The sequence below is a fragment of the Thalassophryne amazonica genome, chromosome 12 (assembly GCF_902500255.1).
Source record: "Thalassophryne amazonica chromosome 12, fThaAma1.1, whole genome shotgun sequence".
Taxonomy (NCBI): domain Eukaryota; kingdom Metazoa; phylum Chordata; class Actinopteri; order Batrachoidiformes; family Batrachoididae; genus Thalassophryne; species Thalassophryne amazonica.
Window position 1 is genome coordinate 23,344,683 of NC_047114.1, and position 23,404 is coordinate 23,368,086.

General features: G+C 40.9%; 1 long non-coding RNA gene across 1 annotated transcript; it reads right to left on the bottom strand.

Annotated features, from left to right (window-relative positions):
• Positions 1-95: 95 nt before the first annotated feature.
• Positions 96-19,743, bottom strand: LOC117521452. Its single transcript, XR_004563944.1, has 3 exons — positions 19,707-19,743; positions 9,060-9,323; positions 96-716 (listed from the first exon to the last, which is right to left on the bottom strand). It is a non-coding gene; the product is annotated as an uncharacterized LOC117521452 (long non-coding RNA).
• Between the last annotated feature and the right edge of the window lie 3,661 nt (positions 19,744-23,404).

A 23,404-nucleotide genomic window follows, 5' to 3' on the forward strand; every position in this document is an offset into this window, starting at 1 on the left:
GCTTGTTTTTTTTCCTCCAAATCTTTTACCACACTCAAACAGCCAAATGTTTTTTTCTTTTGTGTTAATTATGTGCATGTTCACATTGCCCTTTGTCCAGTTGTCACACTCTGGACAGCTAAAGACTTTCTCACTTGCTTGAATTATGTTGTGTTGCTTTGAATAGTGTATCTGACCAAATACTTTTCCACACTGAGAGCAATTAAACTGTTTCATAGCAATGTTACACATGCCATCACTAACAGAGGTATCATTGTTTCTCAGACAATTTAAACCTGAACCAGCTTCACTGGTCTGGTTCCCTTCATAGCCATCATCAGTCTCTGTTTCAGAATTATCTGAACTCCAGCGAGTTTTTAATTGTAAAAAACTAAGTGGGCTGCTGGCTTGTCCTGGTCCTCCGTAGTAATCACCATCCACTTCTGCAGCTACTGTTCTGTTCACACAACTGCTGGCCAGAGGGTTTACCTCTGTGCTCTCTTCAACTTGTGATTGATAAATCCTGAATGCCTTCAGTTTTTCTTCATTTTCTTTTTTCACAGGTACAACAGTGAAAGGTAATTTAGTGTTAACTTCCTCCAGCATATGAAAATACTGTCCCTCCTGACTTGTCCAGAGTTTCTGCGGTTCCTCTTGATTGTCCTTATGGTCAACACTCAAATTCAGCTCCTCTTGTTCAGAGAGAACTTCTTCATTCACCAACAGCTGCAACATGTCTGTAAGTAAGTAATTAAATTAATAAAAAATAAACATTCACCACAATACAGGTAACGCAGAGTGGTGAGAGTGACATGATGAAAGTAATGTTTTTTCCACTACCTCTTTACCGCCTTGGCTCTACCTGTCTATACTTTTTGGTTTTCAATGGGCAAACCTGGGACCTGGTATCAAGTACTATTTTTGGTACCACCTCCGTCGTGGTTCTAAACAAGCTCAGGCAATACTAAGAGGTAACTGCCGAGGACTGATTGGTCACAGAGAACCATCATCACTTCCTCATCACGAGAAGGGACATTCTTAAAAACAATCAACCGCCATAGTCTCCTTCCAATCCTTGTAGCTATACTATTTTACAGATCATTGGCTTTATAGAGTAAATGGCTACCCACAAAAACACACCACATTTAAATGATGAGGTGCAGATGTTCCTCCCTTTGGTTAAATGGACTGCATTTATATAGCGCTTTTCCATCTGCATCAGACGCTCAAAGCGCTTTACAATTATGCCTCACATTCACCCCGATGTCAGGGTGCTGCCATACAAGGCGCTCACTACACACCGGGAGCAATAGGGGATTAAAGACCTTGCCCAAGGGCCCTTAGTGATTTTCCAGTCAGAACCCAGGATCTTCTGGTCTCAAGCCCAACACCTTAACCACTAGACCATCACATCTGGTTGCTGATGAAAGTCCACCAAGAAGTCATAAAATGGTTAGCTATACACAGTTACCAAAAGACCTTCCAGCAATGAGACTGCTGTGCAACATATCACTCACACCACCACCTCCAAACAACCCCACACACAATTACTCCAATCACAGCCACCTAAGTCTATAACTCAGTGGTGTCCAAAGACATTCCAGAAAAGGCCAAGAGGGTGCAGGTTTTCTTTGCGGCCACTGACTAAACCAGGTGATTTCACTGATAATCACTTTGAGTAGATGGGATGGGATCATTATTGAAACTAGGGGTGCAAAGTATGCACAGTTGATGATAGAAATTATATTAATTTGGCCAGTAGAGATTTACAGTAGTGTTCAGAATAATAGTAGTGCTATGTGACTAAAAAGATTAATCCAGGTTTTGAGTATATTTCTTATTGTTACATGGAAGCAAGGTACCAGTAGATTCAGTAGATTCTCACAAATCCAACAAGACCAAGCATTCATGATATGCACACTCTTAAGGCTATGAATTTGGGCTATTAGTAAAAAAAAAAAAAAAAAAAGTAGAAAAGGGGGTGTTCACAATAATAGTGTGGCTTTCAGTCAGTGAGTTCGTCAATTTTGTGGAACAAACAGGTGTGAATCAGGTGTCCCCTATTTAAGGATGACGCCCAGCACCTGTTGACATGCTTTTTTCTTTGACAGCCTGAGGAAAATGGGACTTCAAGACATTGTTCAGAAGAAATGCGCAGTTTGATTAAAAGTGATTGGAGAGGGGAAAAACTTATATGCAGGTGCAAAAAATTATAGGCTGTTCATCTCCAATGATCTCCAATGCTTTAAAATGGACAAAAAAAAAAAAAAAAACAGAAGCATGGAAGAAAACGGAAAACAACCATCAAAATGGATAGAAGAATAACCAGAATGTCAAAGGCCCACCCATTGATCAGCTCCAGGATGATCAAAGACAGTCTGGAGTTACCTGTAAGTGCTGTGACAGTTAGAAGACGCCTGTGTGAAGCTAATTTATTTGCAAGAATCCCCGCAAAGTCCTCTCTGTTAAATAAAAGACGTGCAGAAGAGGTTACAATTTGCCAAAGAACACATCAACTGACCTACTAGAGAAATGGAGGAATATTTTGTGGACTGACGAGAGTAAAATTGTTCTTTTTTGGGTCCAGGACCCGCAGACAGTTTGTGAGACGACCCCCAAACTCTGAATTCAAGCCACAGTTCAATCAATCAATCAATCAATTTATTTATATAGCGCCAAATCACAACAAACAGTTGCCCAAGGCGCTTTATATTGTAAGGCAAGCCATACAATAATTACGTAAAAACCCCAACGGTCAAAACGACCCCCTGTGAGCAAGCACTTGGCGACAGTGGAAGGAAAAAACTCCCTTTTAACAGGAAGAAACCTCCAGCAGAACCAGGCTCAGGGAGGGGCAGTCTTCTGCTGGGACTGGTTGGGGCTGAGGGAGAGAACCGGGAAAAAGACATGCTGTGGAGGGGAGCAGAGATCAATCATTAATGATTAAATGCAGAGTGGTGCATACAGAGCAAAAAGAGAAAGAAAGAAAGAAACACTCATTGCATCATGGGAACCCCCCAGCAGTCTAAGTCTATAGCAGCATAACTAAGGGATGGTTCAGGGTCACCTGATCCAGCCCTAACTATAAGCTTTAGCAAAAAGGAAAGTTTTTAAGCCTAATCTTAAAACTTAAAAGTTCACAGTGAAGCATGGTGGTGCAAGCATCATGATATGGGCATGTTTCTCCTACTATGGTGTTGGGCCTATATATTGCATACCAGGTATCATGGATCAGTTTGGATATGTCAAAATACTTGAAGAGGTCATGTCCTTGAAATGGGTGTTTCAACAAGACAATGACCCAAGCACCTAGTAAACAAGCAAAATCTTGGTTCCAAACCAACAAGATTAATGTTTTGGAGTGGCCTGCCCAATCCCCAGACCTAAATCCAATTAAGAACTTGTGGGGTGACATAAAAAAAGCTGTTTCTGAAGCAAAACCAAGAAATGTCAATGAATTGTGGAATGTTGTTAAAGAATCTTGGAGTGGAATAACAGCTGAAAGGTGCCACAAGCTGGTTGATTCCATGCCTCTCAGATGTGAAGAAATCATGAAAAACTGTGGTTATATAACTAAATACTAGTTTAGTGATTCACAGGATTCCTAAAAAAAGAGTTTGAACATAATAGTTTTGAGTTTGTAGCGTCAACAGCAGATGCTACTATTATTGTGAACACCCCCTTTTCTACTTTTCTTTACTAATAGCCCCATTTCATAGCCTTAAGAGTGTGCATATCATGAATGCTTGGTCTTGTTGGATTTGTGAGAATCTACTGGTACCTTGTTTCCCATGTAACAATAAGAAATATACTCAAAACCTGGATTAATCTTTTTAGTCACATAGCACTACTACTATCTGAACACTACGTGATAATGCTTGTTGATGACTTCATTGTATCTTCCTCAGTGACTCTGAATGACTGGAAAAGGCTGCAGTCAGTGCCTTGGTCACAGGCTCCATCTTGGTAGATTAAAACTTTCTTCTGAAGGGTGTAACAAACTATTTTAACCCTCTGGAGTCGCCGACATAATTCGGTCATGTAAAAGTCACATGACTAAATTAAGCACTTCTCCCATTAAATTCACCAGACTTAAGTTTCTGTGTAGGCTCTCAGTTGTCCAGGTGGTTTCCATAGTAGAGAAGCTTGAATCTTCGACTGGACTGGGTTGCTTGACGTGAAGACGTTTCGCTTCAAATCACAGAAGCTTCCTCAGCTAAAATTCTTGCTCTGGTAGTCTGACGTCTGTCTTGACTCTTGTAGAGAGAATAAACCAGAAGCCAACAAAAGCTGGAGTTTTTAACCTAACCAGACCCCTCCTACCGAGAGGCTGACTGCTATAGGCTAGTGACTAAACAATAGCTCTAATTAGCACCGATTGTGCACTCTCCTAATGATGGGATGGAAGCCTCCCCTGATGGCTCCCTTGACGACTCTCGTGATGACGTGAATGACTCATTACCATGATCAAAAGACTGAAACTGCTTAGACCTGAGTACCCCATTGTAAACAGGGGACAAAGCGTGTCTGAGACCCGCCCCCCCCGGTTAAGGCTGGGTTTCAACTGTTTTACAAAGAATGCTTCCTTGACACCTCTCTCAAACCATTTCTTCTCTCTGGCTAAGATTTTAACTTCCTTGTCCTCAAACGTGTGGTAAGTAAAATAAGGGAGAGAGTGTCTCTGGAGGAGCTGCAGGACATTATAAACAGCCAGCTGAATGCACACCCAGACAGAGCTGGGATTATAGCTGAGGACTTCAATCAAGCCGACTGAAAATCTGAAACACCCAAACTACACAAAAATGTGAACTTTCCTACCAGAGACAGTAATATTCTGGACCAGGTCTACACAAATGTTTCTGAAGCTTATAAAGCTGTTCCATCCCCACAACCTTGGAGTCTCTGACCATAATTTACTCAAAATAATCACACCCTACAGACTTCTAATCTGCAGAACACGTCCAGATGTTACAACTATTCAAACCTGGAGTGAAGAATCCACCTCTTGTCTGCAGGAATGTTTGGAGAAAAAAAAAAAAAGACTGGGAGGTGTTTAAAGAAAACAGACCTAGAGGAATACCCCTCATCAGTGCTGGATTACATCGCCTTCTGTACTGACATTGCGCTTACCAGCATAACCATCAAGTTCTACCCAAACCAAAAGCCAGAGCTTGATAGAAATGTGCAGTCCCTGCTCAGGGCACGAGATGCAACCTACCTGCAGGTCTGGAGACAAACTGGCTTACACCAATGGCCAGAGAGAACGGAAAAAGGGAATTAACCCTATAATGCCTGACCCTCGAAATGTAAACCAGTTATACAGCTTCCTGTTACAGTGGGATAGAGGAGGATTTTCTTAAAGACACCTGAAAGTTTAGCTACAAATTGCTAGGAAGTACAACCCCTGGCAAAAATTATGGAATCACCGGCCTCGGAGGATGTTCATTCAGTTGTTTAATTTTGTAGAAAAAAAAGCAGATCACAGACATGACACAAAACTAAAGTCATTTCAAATGGCAACTTTCTGGCTTTAAGAAACACTATAAGAAATCAGGAAAAAAAAATTGTGGCAGTCACGGTTACTTTTTTAGACCAAGCAGAGGGAAAAAAAAAATATGGAATCACTCAATTCTGAGGAAAAATTACGGAATCATGAAAAACAAAAGAATGCGCCAACACATCACTAGTATTTTGTTGCACCACCTCTGGCTTTTATAACAGCTTGCAGTCTCTGAGGCATGGACTTAATGAGTGACAAAGAGTACTCTTCATCAATCTGGCTCCAACTTTCTCTGATTGCTGTTGCCAGATCAGCTTTGCAGGTTGGAGCCTTGTCAGGGACCATTTTCTTCAACTTCCAAAGATTTTCAATTGGATTAAGATCCGGACTATTTGCAAGGAATGTTTTCACAGTTTTTGCTCTATGGCAAGATGCATTATCATCCTTTCAATTGATGGGATAAGAAAAGTGTCCAAAATATCAATGTAAACTCCTCAGTGCCTTTACCTGACATGCAGCCCCATATCATCAATGACTGTGGAAATTTACATGTTCTCTTCAGGCAGTCATCTTTATAAATCTCATTGGAAAGGCACCAAACAAAAGTTCCAGCATCATCACCTTGCCCAATGCAGATTCGAGATTCATCGCTGAATATGACTTTCATCCAGTCATCCACAGTCCACGATTGCTTTTCCTTAGCCCATTGTAACCTTGTTTTTTCTGTTTAGGTGTTAATGATGGTTTTCTTTTAGCTTTTCTGTATGTAAATCCCATTTCCTTTAGGCGGTTTCTTACAGTTCGGTCACAGACGTTGACTCCAGTTTCCTCCCATTCGTTCCTCATTTGTTTGTTGTGCATTTTTGATTTTGAGACATATGTTTTAAGTTTCTGTCTTGACGCTTTGATGTCTTCCTTGGTCTACCAGTATGTTTGCCTTTAACAACCTTCCCATGTTGTTTGTATTTGGTCCAGAGTTTAGACACAGCTGACTGAACAACATCTTTTGCAACATTGTGTGATGATTTACCCTCTTTTAAGAGTTTGATAATCCTCTCCTTTGTTTCAATTGACATCTCTCGTGTTGGAGCCATGATTCATGTCAGTCCACTTGGTGCAACAGCTATTCAAGGTGTGATCACTCCTTTTTAGATGCAGACTAACGAGCAGATCTGATTTGATGCAGGTGTTAGTTTTGGGGATGAAAATTTACAGGGTGATTGCATAATTTTTTCCTCAGAATTGAGTGAGTCCATATTTTTTTCCCTCTGCTTGGTCTAAAAAAGTAACCGTTACTGACTGCCACAATTTTTTTTTTCCTGATTTCTTATAGCCAGAAAGTTGCCATTTGAAATGACTTTAGTTTTGTGTCATATCTGATCTGCTTTTTTTCTACAAAATTAAACAACTGAATGAACATCCTCCAAGGCCGGTGATTCCATCATTTTTGCCAGGGGTTGTACATCTAAGATGCAAGCCTAGATCTGATCTGGTTTGGTGAAAGAATAGCCTTCTCTGTTCTACTTCACTATGAAACGAAGAGTGGCGATGCAAAATGCAAAGCTTGCAGTGTGCACAATGTCTCCAATCATAGCCACATAAGCCTATAACTTCTGAGTTGTCTGGGTGTCTACTCCATGCAGATTTACCATAGAGTGCCAAACTGTTTGTATTTATTATAATTGATGTAAATAAAGTCCAAGACATATTCAGTGGCAGCTTTACCATCAGTGAGCCTCATCTACAACTAAAACAAAAGACTCCAAGCTGTCATTGATGTTAAAGGGGGCAATATACGGTATTAAGAACTGGGGGTATGTAAACCTTTGATCAGGGCATTTGGGTAGTTTCTGTTGTCGTCATGATTTAAAAAGTAAACACATGACCTCACCCAAACACGAACCATGAGTGAAAAAAGAGGTTTTGCGCTATCATTAATATTCTCTGAAGAATGGCCACAAACAAGAATTCTGTCAGGGTATGTAAACATTTCAGCACAACTGTAAATAAGCAACTTGCAGAGTACTCAGTGTGGATGTGCCAAACAACGTAACAATGGTCTATTGCACTTCACATCACCCTGTTCCATCTGGAGCATCTCAACAAATATACCAGGATATGTCAAATTCAGATCCAGCTTCAATAAAATAATACCCCACAAACTGGTCAACAACCTGGGATTAACCACCACACACTGCTCACGGATTCTAGACGTTCTGACCAACAGACCACAAGGCCTCAGAGTGGGAAACTGCACTCATCCACTCTCACCACTGAACACTGGAGTACCACAGGGCTGTGTCTTCAACCCAGCCCTCTTCACTTTGTTCACCCATGATTGTACACCCATCCACTTCTTCAACACTATATAACTGCTCTAGGTCTATCTTTAGGCAACACTGTAGGAGAGACTGAATGCCTTTGATTGGCTGATCATCATCATGTGACAATCCCCATGCCAACGTAGGAGACGCATTATTATGGTTGCCTTATTTTGGTGAGATTAGCAGTTACTTAGAAGATTGCCTTGCATCAGTGAAAAGCTGGGTGTCCAGCAATTTCCTACTTTTAAACTCTGACAAAACTGAAGTGATGGTTCTTGGTCCAGTGAGACATTGCATCAATTTGACCTGCTAACATTTAGCCTAGGCTTGTGTGTCATAAATCACACTGACAAAGTGAGGAACCTTGGGATCATTTTTCATCCTATGTTGTCCTTTGACCTCCACATTAGAGATATTACGAGGGCTGCTTTCTTCCACCTGCAAACAAAGTGAAGATTTGTCCCATCATTTGGGGGAGGTGATGGTCTAGTTGTTAGAGTGTTGGGCTTGAGACCAGAGAATCCTCTATTCAAATCCCAGCCTGACTAAAAAAAAAAAAAAAAAAAAAAATCACTAAGGGCCCTTAGGCAAGGTCCTTAATCCCCTAGTTGCTCCTGGTGTGTAGTGAGTACGTTGTATGGCAGCACCCTCACATCGAGGTGATGTGAGGCTTTGTCAAGTGCTTTGAGCATCGTGCTGAAGATGGAAAGCATATATAAATGCCATCCATTTACCATCCTATCTATGGCTGATGCTAAGACCCTGATTCAAGCATTTGTTTCTTCTAGATTGCACTACTGCAATGTTCTATTTTCTGGTTTACTACAGTCCAGCATTAGGGGTCTCAAATTGGTTCAAAATGCTGCTGCCAGACTTTTGACAGGAGCAGAAGGTTTGACCACATTACACCCATTTTGGCATCCCTTCACTGGCTTCCTGTCCCTGTAAGATCAGCTTTTAAGGTTCTGTTACTAACCTATAAAATTATTCACAGACTAGCACCTCCCTACTTAGCTAACCTAATTAAAACCCTACGTACGGCCAGGCTTTGCATTCTCAGAATGGCAGGGACTACTTTGGTTCCTATGGTGAATAAGAAGTATGCGGGTCACAGAGCTTTCTCTTATCATGCCCCTGTTATGTGGAATGATCTCCCTGCATCAATACAACAGTCAGATTCTGTAGAGACTTTCAAAGTCCAGACTTAACACACACTTTGTGATTTTTATCTGCATTGTTATTTAAATTAATCTTACTTACTGCCAATACAAAGTTGTGGTAACCGTTTCGAGTCCCGTGATCACACCAAAGCTCTCCTGTTGAGATGGCAAACAGTGCTGTCCGCTGTAGTCACCTCCCGCGGCTTCCTCTCCAAGTCTTCATCGTCACACTCAAAACTGGATAAACTTGTACAGCTTTTGCTGCAAGACTCAGCAACTCCTAGTGTTTTCCACTGCAACAATGCCGCTTTCTTCCAGAAGTTTTTTTTTTTCAGTTGTGGCAGTGTCACATTCCTGAAACTGACAACAACAGCAGGGGTGTGAATCTTTCAATCTCTCACAATTTGATTCAAAAATCAATTCAGTACATAGAGCTGCAAATTTGAGGATCTACTCAAATGTACTGCACTTTGCTAAGAAAGGTGATATGGCAACTGATGCCATGAAAGCAAAGGCAAACCTATGACTAAAGGTATTCATTTTACATGATGCTGTTGGAGTGCAGGTCTTTTGAAATGAAAGACCATGGATCTAGTTATTCTTTCTGCACGTTCAGAATTGGCTGGAAGTTTGTGAAAGTGATGCAGTGTGCTCTGGTTGGCTCCTGGTGTTACCGCTGCAATTATTCAGCTTCTTTCAACTCAGGGCGATGGCATGCAAAAGACACCAGAGCATTTGTTTTGTTTCCGAAATGCTTCACCTTCATTTTGCACAATTTGCATGTCGAGTTGGTCATATGAAGCCAGTTCTTACTCAGGACATTACAGAATCCAAAGTGCATCCAAACATTGACGGAGGGTAGGCCTCCCCTGTCACCACAAATTTTGCAGGATGATACACTGCCTCAGAAAATAGCACCAATAAAAAAATGCAAGCACATCCTTTCTAAGAGATATAACTTAATTCTCAAAAATATTCAAGAATGCAATAGAAATGTGGGAGAAAAAAAATCCTAAATCAGTGACTGCTATTCAAAGGGGGTGTGGGCTAATGTGCCATTTTCTCCACATGATGGGCCTTCTCAGATATCAATGCAAAATAGAATAATAATTCAGATTTGTAATTTTTATCTTCTTGCCTTTTATCAAAAATTTGCATACAGTAGCTTTAATCTGTGAGCAACAGAGAGCTGCGTCAGACACTTGAGCATGTTGGATGAATTAACTCAGCAATACGCTGTGGTTTTGGGTTTTTGTTTTGGCTTTTTTTTTTTTTACTCGAGTAAAATGTTGTACCAGACTGCCTTCAATATTTTGTTAATTTTAAGTTTGTTTGATTTTCACAAATGATGGCATCTCATAAAACTTCACTCTGTACAAATTAAAAATCATTGTAGGCATAGTCACAAAAACATTGCAGATTGTAAACAAATGACACAATATTGCCTTTGGGTAAAACAAGGCGCTGAGCAGTGCAGTAGCGGGAGGTTTACCGTTTACTTTTACTCAGTGGTGAAATCTTATGAAATCAGGAATCTTCAGGATGCCAATGACTTAGTGTATTATTCCCTGTTCCACAAACAAAAAGCAGAACCCAGAGAAGAAATTTTACACCTTACCTAAAGATCCTATTCGGGCCATCTGAAAATGATGAAGTTGGGTCCAAGTTGTTGGAGCCAAAAATCTGTTCACACTTATGTGTGCTCTCCTCATTTCACAAGAGATATCAGGGTTCTCCCCAGACAATGACTGAATGAATAAGGACGCAGCGCCGTTATACTGCCATCTAGCACCACTATACTGAGTGGCATCATCTCGTGATGTTTCTGCGTGAGACTTGGTGGGAATCTGACAAACCCATTTTTGTGAGGAAATTTCACATACCCAACTTCATTTCTTTATTTTATCCTGTTTACATCCAAATAACACAAACCATGACAAAAAGCAAGCGCTACATGAAGCCTGATGATCAGAGGATGATCTCTGCATTTTTTTGTTTCATCTTGGCGCGGACCACAACCAAAGCGGGACGCAGCGACCGCTGAGCCGTCTGGGGAGGAGGCATGCCAGAGCTGAGCATATGGAGGGTGCACAGCCGACATGATCGACGCCGTCTGCTGTGAGATCTATCTGATCAGACGCTAAGAACAATGTTCAGATTTGTGCATGCTAAGTGTTGTCATGGATATAACTGAAAAATCTAAGAAATACATGTGTGATCAGACAGCAGGCTGTCTGACAGATAACCTGAAAAACAGCAGAGAGGTGCGCATGTACGGTGCACGACACGGTGCATGCTGCGCTGTTACAGAAAAGTCTCACTCCAAGACAGACTTTTAAAGTAAAATATAAATAAAGCATACCAGCTCCACTAAGAAGAACACACACACACACACACAAAAAAAAATGAACAGGGCACTCACTTGTGATTTCTAAAGTCCATACTCCACCAAAGAAGTCCCCACGTGCACAATTGCCAGCTGGCATCGTGGAGCTCCTCACAAAGGTTCACTCACAATTGTGACACGGCAGAAAATCCCTCATCTCCTGAAAATAATGTATTCTGACTTTTTTCACCTTCAATTGTGAATGAAAGCCCAGAAACTTCATTTTCAGATGAAGCAGTGTTTGTTTAACTGTCAGTAATCTCTCTGCTTTTCCTAAAATATACACAACACGCCGAGAAATGCAGTCATTCATTTTTCCAGAAATGCATCTGCTGACTCAGGGAGGAAAGCTGAATCTTTAGGTTTTTTTGTTTGTTTGGTTGTTTTTTTTTTTGGGGGGGGGGGGGGGGGGGGCAATATAAAGAGGTGTCAAAATCTGAAACACAAGGACAAGGTGAGATTTTCACACTTTGAAGTGAATGCCCCCAGCCTGGTGATATTGTGACTTGGGAATTCAAACTTTTCAAACTGAAAATTATGCACAGGAAATGTGTAAAAAAGTCTAGAATCTCCCACATTTAAATTGTCCTTTCTGTACATTTGTTTTTCTTTCAAATCAGTTTATTGCACATTTGTAACATGTATATGGGTGATTCTTAGACTACAGGCACTTATTATGGCCTTTGATCATATTGTATGAAAAACAGAAAAAAGGGGAAATTTCACACTTTTATAGTTATCTTTACAATGAAAGTGTGTTAACAAATTTGTTCTAGTAGTCTATGATGACTTTTTCACCTTTTTTCAGCATTATATGCAAATATTGCCGTTTTGTGCTTGTCCCACACCCAGACTTTTGATCTTCAATGATAAAATGAATGGTAAAGAAACGTTTTTTTTCTAATGTTTTAAAATATCTCTGAATAAAATATCAGTAAAATAATCAAAACATAATTGGGGTATTCAATGTCATACAACTGTTGTGATTTTTTTAAACAAAATGTAGTTGTCCCACACTGTTGCCGTGATTTCCACCACAACACTGTAATGTCCCTTTAAACAGTTTGTATGAAAGATTGTTTGGGTAGTTTCTATGGAGATAAACAGTGACATCAGAGCACATGTATATAGCGCCAAATCAACAGTTGCCCCAAGGCGCTTTATATTGTACGGCAATGGTGTGGTGGAAATTACATTTACAAGGCCAATAGTGCCCGTAGTTAAAGAATCACCCATATAGTGTGTCAATTAAACACAAACATTTTAGATTAATTTCACTAAACAATTCAGCACAGTCAACCCAGCAATGGTACTAAAAGATTTTCATTTTTGTCTTATGACTTCAAAACACAAGGTCGGACAGGACCCCGAGTGAAAGCGCTGCCTGTTGTTTTGGGTCATTGGCACTTACAACATGTATCCTTCAGGTGGTGCCCACCTGAAGGATACATGTTGATATAATTACAGTTTATGCTTAATTAAATAAATATCCAGGGTTCTCCCCAGAAATCTTTAGTATAGCGGTGCTGTTGGCAACTAGACTCAGACTCACAATAAAAGTGAGTGAGTCTTTGAAAGTGAGTGACGACAATCTTAGGCCATTTCACACATAGTATGAATGTGGTCAAATTGTGCATGAAGTGCGCATGAAGCAGGAATCATATGCAAAACGTAAAATCATAGCTGTCTCCAACTCCTTGTACACCTGTTGCTACAACTATTTGCGCACACCAGCGGCTGAAAGACAATGTACCCTGTGAGAGCCCACCGAACCCTCTCACGGCAGGTGTCGGCCAAACTCCAGCTGACACACACGAACATCTAACACCGCTCACTTGGCACTTACAAAAATGTGTGGCCATTCGCACTGTTAACAAGGCAACAGTCAGCAGACGATCACTGTCGAGCAGGATGTGAAATTTGCACCCAGAAGTGTGGGTTTGCAAACAGACAGTGACACGGTGGTGTGTGCGCTGAACTGACAGGAGGTGTGGCCACTGACAGGAGCGGCTGTGGTTCTGGACATCACGGCTGGGGAACACGTACTGTGTTTGGACAGTCATGCACTAACAACTGTCCACAGTGATGTGCATTTCTGCTTGCTGTCCCCATGTGAACATACATAAAAACATATATCACTGTTGCAATGGGCTGCAGTGAGCGTGCGCATGGCGCTCACATTGACAAGCTACCTCAGGAGAAACAGACTATCATAACACGCAGTGGGCGATCTGAAAGTCACATCACCCGCGTAAGCTCTGTTCCACATGACGCGGTGTCTGTCCTGCGGCGCGTCGTCTACAAGACATGCCTGTCGGGCAGGACATGCGCGCGGGGGCCGGCTGGACACACCGCCAGTAGATGTGGACATAAGAGCACACTGCTTCATCATTCATGTCATTTCATGACTGTATGTCTGTGACCATGGGTCATCTACAGAGGAACAGATGGATCATATTTGTATTGTCTGCTTGATAAGAGGGATTCAATAAAATGTGGTGTTTTTATACGGTGTTTAGTTTTATTTTTTCTTAAATACGTCCATGTCCTTCTTGATATCAGGCATTTTCCCGCACCTTTTACAAGACAGCGATGGTAGCTTAGTGGTAGAGTTTCTGGCTGGCAATCAGAGCTTTTGGAAAGTGCAGGTTTGAATCCTGTGGGTGGCATGTTTTTTTTTTTTTTTTTCACAGCAGCTGTAACCACATCACGCACTGTGTTACCACGTGCACAAAACCATCGCACCCACTTTAATAAATCATAGAAGCCGCATTACCAGAGTGTGTGATATATTTATCTTTTGCCCTTAAAGTTAAATTAGCAGCTTTAAGCAGTGTTAAAACAGCATGTCAGGTCCACATTGTTCCATTAATGAGCTGTGTAAGATGCAAAGCGGGGACAATGTATTTGCTCATCACAGGAGTGGAACCCAGATATCGCATTTGCACTGCTACTTTTCCAACAGAATTATAAGATCCTGAAGAATGTGCTGAGTGGACTAAATTAATAAATTATTCCAACCCCAATTCCAATGAAGTTGGGACGTTGTGTAAAATGTAAATAAAAACAGAATACAATGATTTACAAATCCTCTTCAACCTATATTCAATTGAATACACCACAAAGACAAGCTATTTAATGTTCAAACTGGAAAACTTTGTTTTTGTGCAAATACCTGCTCATTTTGAAATGGATGCCTGCCTGCAACACATTTCAAAAAAGCTGGGATGGGGCAACAAAAGATTGGGAAAGTTGATGAATGCTCAAAGAACATCTGTTTGGAACATTCCACAGGTGAACAGGTTAATTGGAAACAGGTGAGTGTCATGATTGGGTATAAAAGGAGCATCGCCAAGCAAAGATGGGGCGAGGATCACCACTTTGTGAACAACTGTGTGAAAAAAAATAGCCCAACAGTTAAGAACAATGTTTCTCAATGTTTAATTGCAAGGAATTGAGGGATTCCATCATCCACAGTGCAGGGGTTAGATTATGTTGTTCCTCCTGCTTAGTGAGACATGCAGGTAAAATACATGTTAAATACTTTTCATACCAAAGTAGTTTGCTTTAATGATTGTCACCGTTTTGTCACAAATGTGGGAGATTGTGTGTTTACCGGCGCTCGTTCACAAAATGCTGGTTTGGCTTTAACAATTGTTCATAAAACCAGAGCTCTGACAGCCTTAAAATAGCATCAAAGCTATCTGATTCATGACAGGGTTTTTCTGTTTGAGTCTAAAACTGTTTGATACCTGATCCGCCACTAGCTTAGCTTATGGCAAGCTAAAACTGGACACTCTCAGTTTGGCCGAACTACTATAAAGATTTTGTAGATTCTGTGTTAGTACGTGCCCGCAGCCAACGTGCTTGATGAATTCCTGCACAAAAACTAGTTCCCAGATAATGATATATTCCTGTGAGATAATGAGGATCTCTCATCTACAACCCCAATTCCAATGAAGTTGGAACGTTGCGTAAAACGTAAATAAAAAGAATACAATGATTTGCAAATCCTCATCAACCTAATTGAATGCACCACAAAGACAAGATATTGTTCAAACTGATAAACTTTGTTTTTGTGCAAATATTTGCTTGAAATGGATCCCTGCAACACATTCCAAAAAAGCTGGGACAAGGGTATGTTTACCACTGTGTTACATCAACTTTCCTTCTAACAACACTAAGCGTTTGGGAACTGAGGACACTAATTATTGAAGCTTTGTAGGTGGAATTCTTTCGCATTCTTGATTGATCTACGACTTCAGTTCAACAGTCCGGGGTCTCTGTGGTCATATTTTCCACTTCATAATGGGCCACACATTCTCAATTGGCGACAGGTCTGGACTGCAGGCAGGCCAGTCTAGTAACCACACTCTTACTACAAAGCCATGCTGTTGTAACACATGCAGAATGTGGCTTTGCATTGTCTTGCTGAAATAAACAGAGACGTCCCTGAAAAAGATGTTGCTTGGATGGCAGCATGTGTTGCTCCAAAACCTGGATGTACCTTTCAGCATTGATGGTGATGGTGTCATCACAGATGTGTAAGTTGCCCATACCATGGGCACTAACACACCCCCATACCATCACAGATCCTGGCTTTTGAACTTTGCGCTGGTAACAATCTGGATGGTCTTTTTTCCTCTTATCCGGAGAACACAACGGGCCATGATTTCCAAAAACAATTTGAAATGTTCACTCAGACCACAGCACACTTTTCCACTTTGCGTCTGTCCATTTCAAATGAGCTGGGGCCCAGAGAAGGCGGTAGTGTTTCTAGATGTTGTTGATGTATGGCTTTCGCTTTGCATGGTAGAGTTTAAACTTGCACTTGTAGATGTAGCGACGAACTGTGTTAACTGACAATGGTTTTCTGAAGTGTTCCTGAGCCCACGCGGCAAGATCCTTTACACAATTATGTCGGTTTTTAATGCAGTGCCGCCTGAGGGATCAAAGGTCATGGGCATTCAATGATGGTTTTCGGCCTTGCCGCTTACGTGTAGAAACTTCTCCAGATTCTCTGAATCTTCTGATTATATTATGGACTGTAAATGATGGAATCCCTAAATTCCTTGCAATTGAACATTGACAAATATTGTTCAACTGTTGGACTATGTTTTCACGCAGTTGTTCACAAAGTGGTGATCCTCACCCCATCTTTGCTTGGGAACGACTGAGCCTTTTGGGAATGCTCCTTTTATATCCAATCATGACACTCACCTGTTTCCAATTAACCTGTTCACCTGTGGAATGTTCCAAACAGGTGTTCTTTGAGCATTCATCAATTTTCCCAGTCTGCTGTTGCTCCTGTCCCAGCTTTGTTGAAATGTGCTGCAGGCATCCATTTCAAAATTAGCAAATATTTGCACAAAAATAGAAAAGTCTATCGGTTTGAACATTAAATACACTGTCTGTGGTGTATTCAATTGAATATAGTTTGAAGAGGATTTGCAAATCATTGGTATTCTGTTATTTACATTTCACACAATGTCCCAACTTCACTGGAATTGGGGTTATATTTAAGAGACTTCAAGTTTATGAGCAACTTCACCTGTTATCGCTCAAGCACATTGTAAACATTGACACAATGGAGTTTGATGCGTTAGAGTTCAGAAAGATAGGACTGGAATGTTTTGATTACCATTTACAGTTGGCGATGAAAGACTTGGGTGTTAACAACAAGCTGCACTGAGCAGGGTGATGTAGACCAGGGGTGCCCAAGTTTGGTCCTCGAGATTACCTTCCTGACACTTAGTTGTCTCCCTGCTCCAACACACCTGAATCCAATGAAAGGCTCATTAAAAGCCCAAGTCTTTAATTGCATTCAGGTGTGATGGAACAGGGAGACAACTAAGAGTGTCAGGAAGGTAGATCTCAAGGACCAAACATGGGCACCCCTGATGTAGACTGTCCCATTGTCCACATTACGAGATCTGACTGGTGCAGCTTTAATGATCATTAACTAATTGATTCCTGTTCTCACAATGTGGACTGTCCCGTTGGAAACCTTGTGACAACTGACAACGCAGGTTATGGACAAGCAAACACAGCTGCCATCACTTTGTTTACTATCCAGCATGCCAGTATAATGCTGGCTTCTGGGTTTGACTACATCATGTGCACACCCACTATAGAGAACCAATGGATGACCTCATGCAGGCTTTGTCTGCTATGACTGCAATGTTTCACCCAGAAGCAATCTGGCGGCAGTTTGTTTACATCGCTAAAATCCCATGGCCGAGTCTATTCTATGCTACTTACTTACTTATTCGCCCGGGGTCTGAGTACGCAAGGCATGGCAAGATGTGTATTTGCCTGAACTTTAGTTGAATAAGGTGAAAATAGTCTATTCACCCAAAAAGTGGTAGGGCCAAAGACAACTTTGATCACTCCCCGATTTTGGGCTAATGACTGTGAATGTTACTAGGCCAGGAAATGTTAATTGTTTAGGGTCTTGACATTTTGCTGAAATGACAATGGAATGTGGCTTTCTGAGTTTGCTCCTCAACTTGTAAAATTTCACCATTTTAAACATATTTTAAAAGGTTGGTGGGCTGGGTCCCTGCATGAAATTTTTCAATGACTTTTGACAGAATAAAACCTAATGGATACAGGCATATTGCACCTCAATTATTTGTCATGACATCCAAATTCCCCAGCGTATCGCTAGCAGTCCGCAAGTTTACACTTTTGGTGATGACTTGTGCCTCATCAGCAACCAGTGGTCAGTGTACGATAGGGGTGCGACCACCAGGCGAATAAAACTGTCTGAAGGCGCATGCTCGGATGCCAGGTCAATAGTCACTTCCAAAAATCACACGGTGCCCGGATGTTCGAATTCGTGGATCTTATTTATTTCACCCTGGTATCGAGAACTGTGTAATTTCACTAGTACTGTTAATAGGCACTTGGACATTCTTTCAAAGTTGTTTAAATGGCCTTCTGCTTGCAATCAGAAGAAAGGGCACCAAAAATGCAACAAAATGACAGCTCATTTGTCAAAATCGGATAAATAACACCAGAGATATTGAGATTTGAAGGGGTCATTTTCGTGCCCTATTTTCTAAGCTTATTTACATTACAATAGAGGAAAAAATTGTGTCAAATAATAGGAATTTCTGGCTGAAAGGAAAGGTAGATTATATCTCATTATATCTCATTGACACTTAATAGGTGTTCTGTGTCTTACGACCTGAGGGGAGCAGCAAAGCACTGACCGTGCCTAGCTTGCCAACAACCAAGAAGAAGAAGAATCAGAGGGTATCACTTCAATACGTCATAGTTCCGCTCGACCAATCAGAAAGCAGTAACCATAAACCAGCGAGCCAGCCTGCCCAAAATATGCTCAACAAAATAAATCCCCAATCAATCCTTCATAATGAAGCAAAACTGAAATAAAATCCTCACGAAAATAACATTTTAAGATATCGATAAACTTATCTGAAGCATTTATCGGCTGAAAAATGTGCAGATGTTCATGTATAGAACAATTATTTTCCGGGCATAGCGAGTAGACGACAACATATTTTCAGCGGGAGGTCGCTACCATGGCTACCGGCGGGGATCCAAAATATTAGTGCGGAGGCACAGATTCATATGATACTTCGCTAAAATGATGTTTATTACATAAACTAGACTAAGCAAAGGTATTTAATCACCAAGGAAGTCACGCAGGTGGTGAATTTAACATGGGAACTCCACGTTCGATTTGGAAATCAGGCACATTTCAGAAATCTGAATGGATTTTTACCAGACAAAGTGCGTAAGAATTCGCAGGTCTCCTACATCAAAATAGCGGCATTTCTAGTAGAATTCATGCAGAACCAGCCTCTCCAATCCGCATTTTGCGAACGATACGAACCGCGATCTTGAAAATTTGATGACGTCATCACGCGAGGCTAAGTTGCTGGCTGACGCGGCTGATGTCCAAGTGCCTACTGTTAAGTACCTTCGGCTGCTCCCTTGTTTTCATTCAGGGTCGCCACAGTAGATCCAAGGTAGATCTGCATGTTGATTTGGCACAATTTTCACGCAGAATGCCGAGTGCACTAATGACCAGGACCCAATTTCACTAACCCTGGTACATTTAATAAATTTCTGGTATCGTGACAGCCCTACTTCCTACAGCTGATAAACGATACTTTTTTAAAGCCCAAAAGGGGACGAAGCTCGTGCTACATTAGCCTACATTCACTTCAGAAAAAAACACGGGTATAAACACACATTAGGATAAACACTGCGACAACAGGATACCGTAATTGTGATTTCTACAACATAAATCTTATATGTTTATGTCGCCGTTTAGCAATTTCCACAATCTTAAACAGATTATTAGCAACCATTAATTGTCGACTTACCTCTCTGCAACAGGGCCTGCAGCCTATTTCTTCTTCTTCTGTAAGAGTTTGTAATAGTTGTCAACCCGTTGATTCATTACTGCCACCAAGTGGACAGGAGTGTGGGTCAAACTACTACTAGAGGAGCAACTGGCGACCCCCCGCACACATTTAATGCAACTAAAAAAAAAAAAAAAAAAAACATCGACAGGAGCTGATGAAACTAACAGGAACTGAGAGAAAGCCTAAAAAACCCCGTGTGTGGCAAATATTAAAACTGAAGGCACAGTGTGATTGCTTTTTAAAAGCAAGCGTTACACCAGAGGGTAGATTAGTGTTTATCCAGTAGATGGCAGCAACGTACTGCAAATAAACTGGCTCCAACCGCTCCCTGTCACAAGTCATATGATCATAACATGATTTTGTTGTTCTCAAAGTATGTCAATAACAACAACAATACTAATATTTATTATTTTTATGTGCTTAACACTGGTGTATTTACAATATGGTACTGACATCTACTGACTAAACTGCCCTCTAGTGTCTGTCAAAAGCAATTTTACTCTTATTCACATATATGAAAACTAGCCGAATTGAACAGCTTCACCACAAAGGAATCATACAAAGAGAAATGTTGTCAAATTAAAAAGATTCCTTCGAGGCGGATTTGAACCAGCGACCTAAAGATTTCAGTTTTATCATCCCTACAGTCCTCCGTTCTACTAACTGAGCTATCGAAGGGACACGTGTTATTCTGTCCCCTCACCAGAAGTGTAAAACTCCGTCTTCCCAAAGTAAAAGTCCAGCCACATATTCGTTCCATCTTCCTAATTAACCAGCTGATTGTAATTAGTTCAGCTCTTCAAACAGGTGGATGAGCTAATTATTGAGATCACCTGTTTTAGGTGCACAGGTAGAAACACCACATGGGAGGGTTTTTACTTTCTGAAGCCGGAATTTTACACCTCTGCCCCTCACATCCATGTATGAAAATTGTTGAATTATACCTGTTATATATAGTGAAGTAGATAAGAGAATATTTACAGCGGAATCTTTAAAATGGTGAAACAAGAACCAAATTTGCCACAAATACTCCTTAGACATTACTCTTACATTAGCCACCTAAATTTTCAATAGGCAGCCAGGAAGGGGTCAATTGAATTACACAGGGGTCAAAACTTAAAAATGCTCCAATCATATTGAAAACTATCCCGCATTATTTGTCTGGTCACAAAGATTCCACAAAGGTTAGTTTGGACTATCTGTGACTGAATATATGGAGTTATGGGGTAAAACAGCAAGAATGGTGATAAAGGTCATTTTCAGTTCATATAGGGTCAAAAATTAAATTGCTCCAATTTTGGTAAAAAAAAAAAAAGTGGTGCAAATTATTGGCTGTGTGAATAGGATTAATAAATGGAATAGTTCTGAGTGTGTTGAATGCTTGGTCTCCAAAGTAAAGGTCAAACAAGATCAACATCCATTGGATTCTATGACATGTCACATATGTTACCCTGTAACATGATAACTAAGCATGACACATGGTGCAAACTATTCCTTTTTAAAAAAATATTAACTCTACAATACTTTGCATCACTTTTACCAAAATTAGAGAACTTTAACTTTTGACCCTTTGTACAAACTGAAACTGACCTTTGTCACCATTCTGCTGTTTTACACCATAACACGCCAAAAACCCATAAACTGGCATAAAAACAAACATATTCAGATGTATCAAAGTGTGCGTAGGCATGTATCCATGCATGTTTGGTTTGTACATCCAATTAATGTTGAATTGAGCGCACTGAAGCTCCTCCCTTTCCATGTCAATATGTAAATTTAAATAGTTTGGTTGTGTTAATTGCCAGTACCATAATTGTGGAGTGGAGTGTGTTTGATTACTTAGCCATTGTCTCGGTGTTGTCATATGTAAAACTTAATGAATTTTTTTGTGTGCAAAAACAATGAAAGCTGTGTTTTGGTCCCATTTTTCTATACATCTTGCTGTAGTGTAAAGTGAAAACGTAATGTGTGTATATGCTGAAGTCAGAGCTTGTGCACACACACACTCAAGTAAAAACATATTAGGTGTGCGGCGGCTGACAGTGTGTGACATTCACAACATTACACACGCTTTTATTGACAAATACTGAACACAGTCGGGGGCCTATTAAGAAGCTCTCTTTTTTAGAAAAAGAAAAAATATAAATAATAAAAAAACATTTGAATGCGTACATTCCTAAATGTGCCCACGCTGGTTATCGTTAGGAACAATTACATAAACTATTTAACTACCAAGCAGCCATCCATGCACCATGCAGCCTCCAACCTGATGCGCATTTGCACAATACATATGATTTGAACACTGATGGAATGAAAATGTTTCCTATTAACAAAAACAGATTCATCGTTCATGTGATGGCAACGTTATAGTAATGTGTGCAGTCAATAGCTCTGATCAAATCAAATCAAAGCAATTTTATTTATATAGCGCCAAATCACAACAGTTGCCCCAAGGCGCTTTATATTGCAAGGCAAAAGCCATACAATAATTACAGAAAAACCGCAACGGTCAAAACGACCCCCTATGAGCAAGCACTTGGCGACAGTGGGAAGGAAAAACTCCCTTTTAACAGGAAGAAACCTCCAGCAGAACCAGGCTCAGGGAGGGGCAGTCTTCTGCTGGGACTGGTTGGGGCTGAGGGGAGAGAATCAGGAAAAAGACCTGCTGTGGAGGGGAGCAGAGATCAATCCTAATGATTAAATGCAGAGTGGTGCATACAGAGCAAAAAGAAGAACAGTGCATCATGGGAACCCCCCAGCAGTCTAAGTCTATAGCAGCATAACTAAGGGATGGTTCAGGGTCACCTGATCCAGCCCTAACTATAAACTTTAGCAAACAGGAAGTTTTAAGCCTACTCTTAAGTAGAGAGGGTGTCTGTCTCCCTGATCCGAATTGGGAGCTGGTCCACAGGAGAGGAGCTGAAAGCTGAAGGCTCTGCCTCCCATTCTACTCTTAAAACCCTAGAATACAAGTAAGCCTGCAGTCTGAGAGTGAAGCGCTCTATTGGGGTGATATGGTACTAAGAGGTCCCTAAGATAAGATGGGACCTGATTCTTCAAAACCTTATAAGTAAGAAGAAGAATTTTAAATTCTATTCTAGAATTAACAGGAAGCTAATGAAGAGAGGCCAATATGGGTGAAATATGTGTTGGGTATTTTCTCCTCCAAACATTCTTAAAACCTTTGATAAGACAAACAGAGTCAAGAAACACCAGTGAGACAGAAAGTCAAATTAATCACGCGCGGAGTGCGGCCAGGCTGTACACCAAGGCTACACTAAAGTCTGGCCTGTGCTCCCGCTCTTTTTATTAGAGATGCCCTCATTACATCATAAAACTTGTCATAAGGGGGGGAGGGGGACAACGCGAGACAAGTTTCTTCCCGTAACATAAACACATACGTCAATAAGCGCAGCTGTAAGGAAAAACAGTTTCTTTCTTTTACTCTTATCGTCGGAGGTCAGCACATCTCGTTCGTCTGTTGCAGTTATCAGCTGTTGTGCATCTGCCTGGAGTGTCCTGGTCTTCACGCTAAGCATCACATCACAACAGTCAAAACAACCTTCAGGTCTATTACTCCCAGTTCATGACTGACCCCGTCATGCTTCACTCCCAGTCGTTAGCGGCTACAAAAACAAGTTGTATAATAATAATAA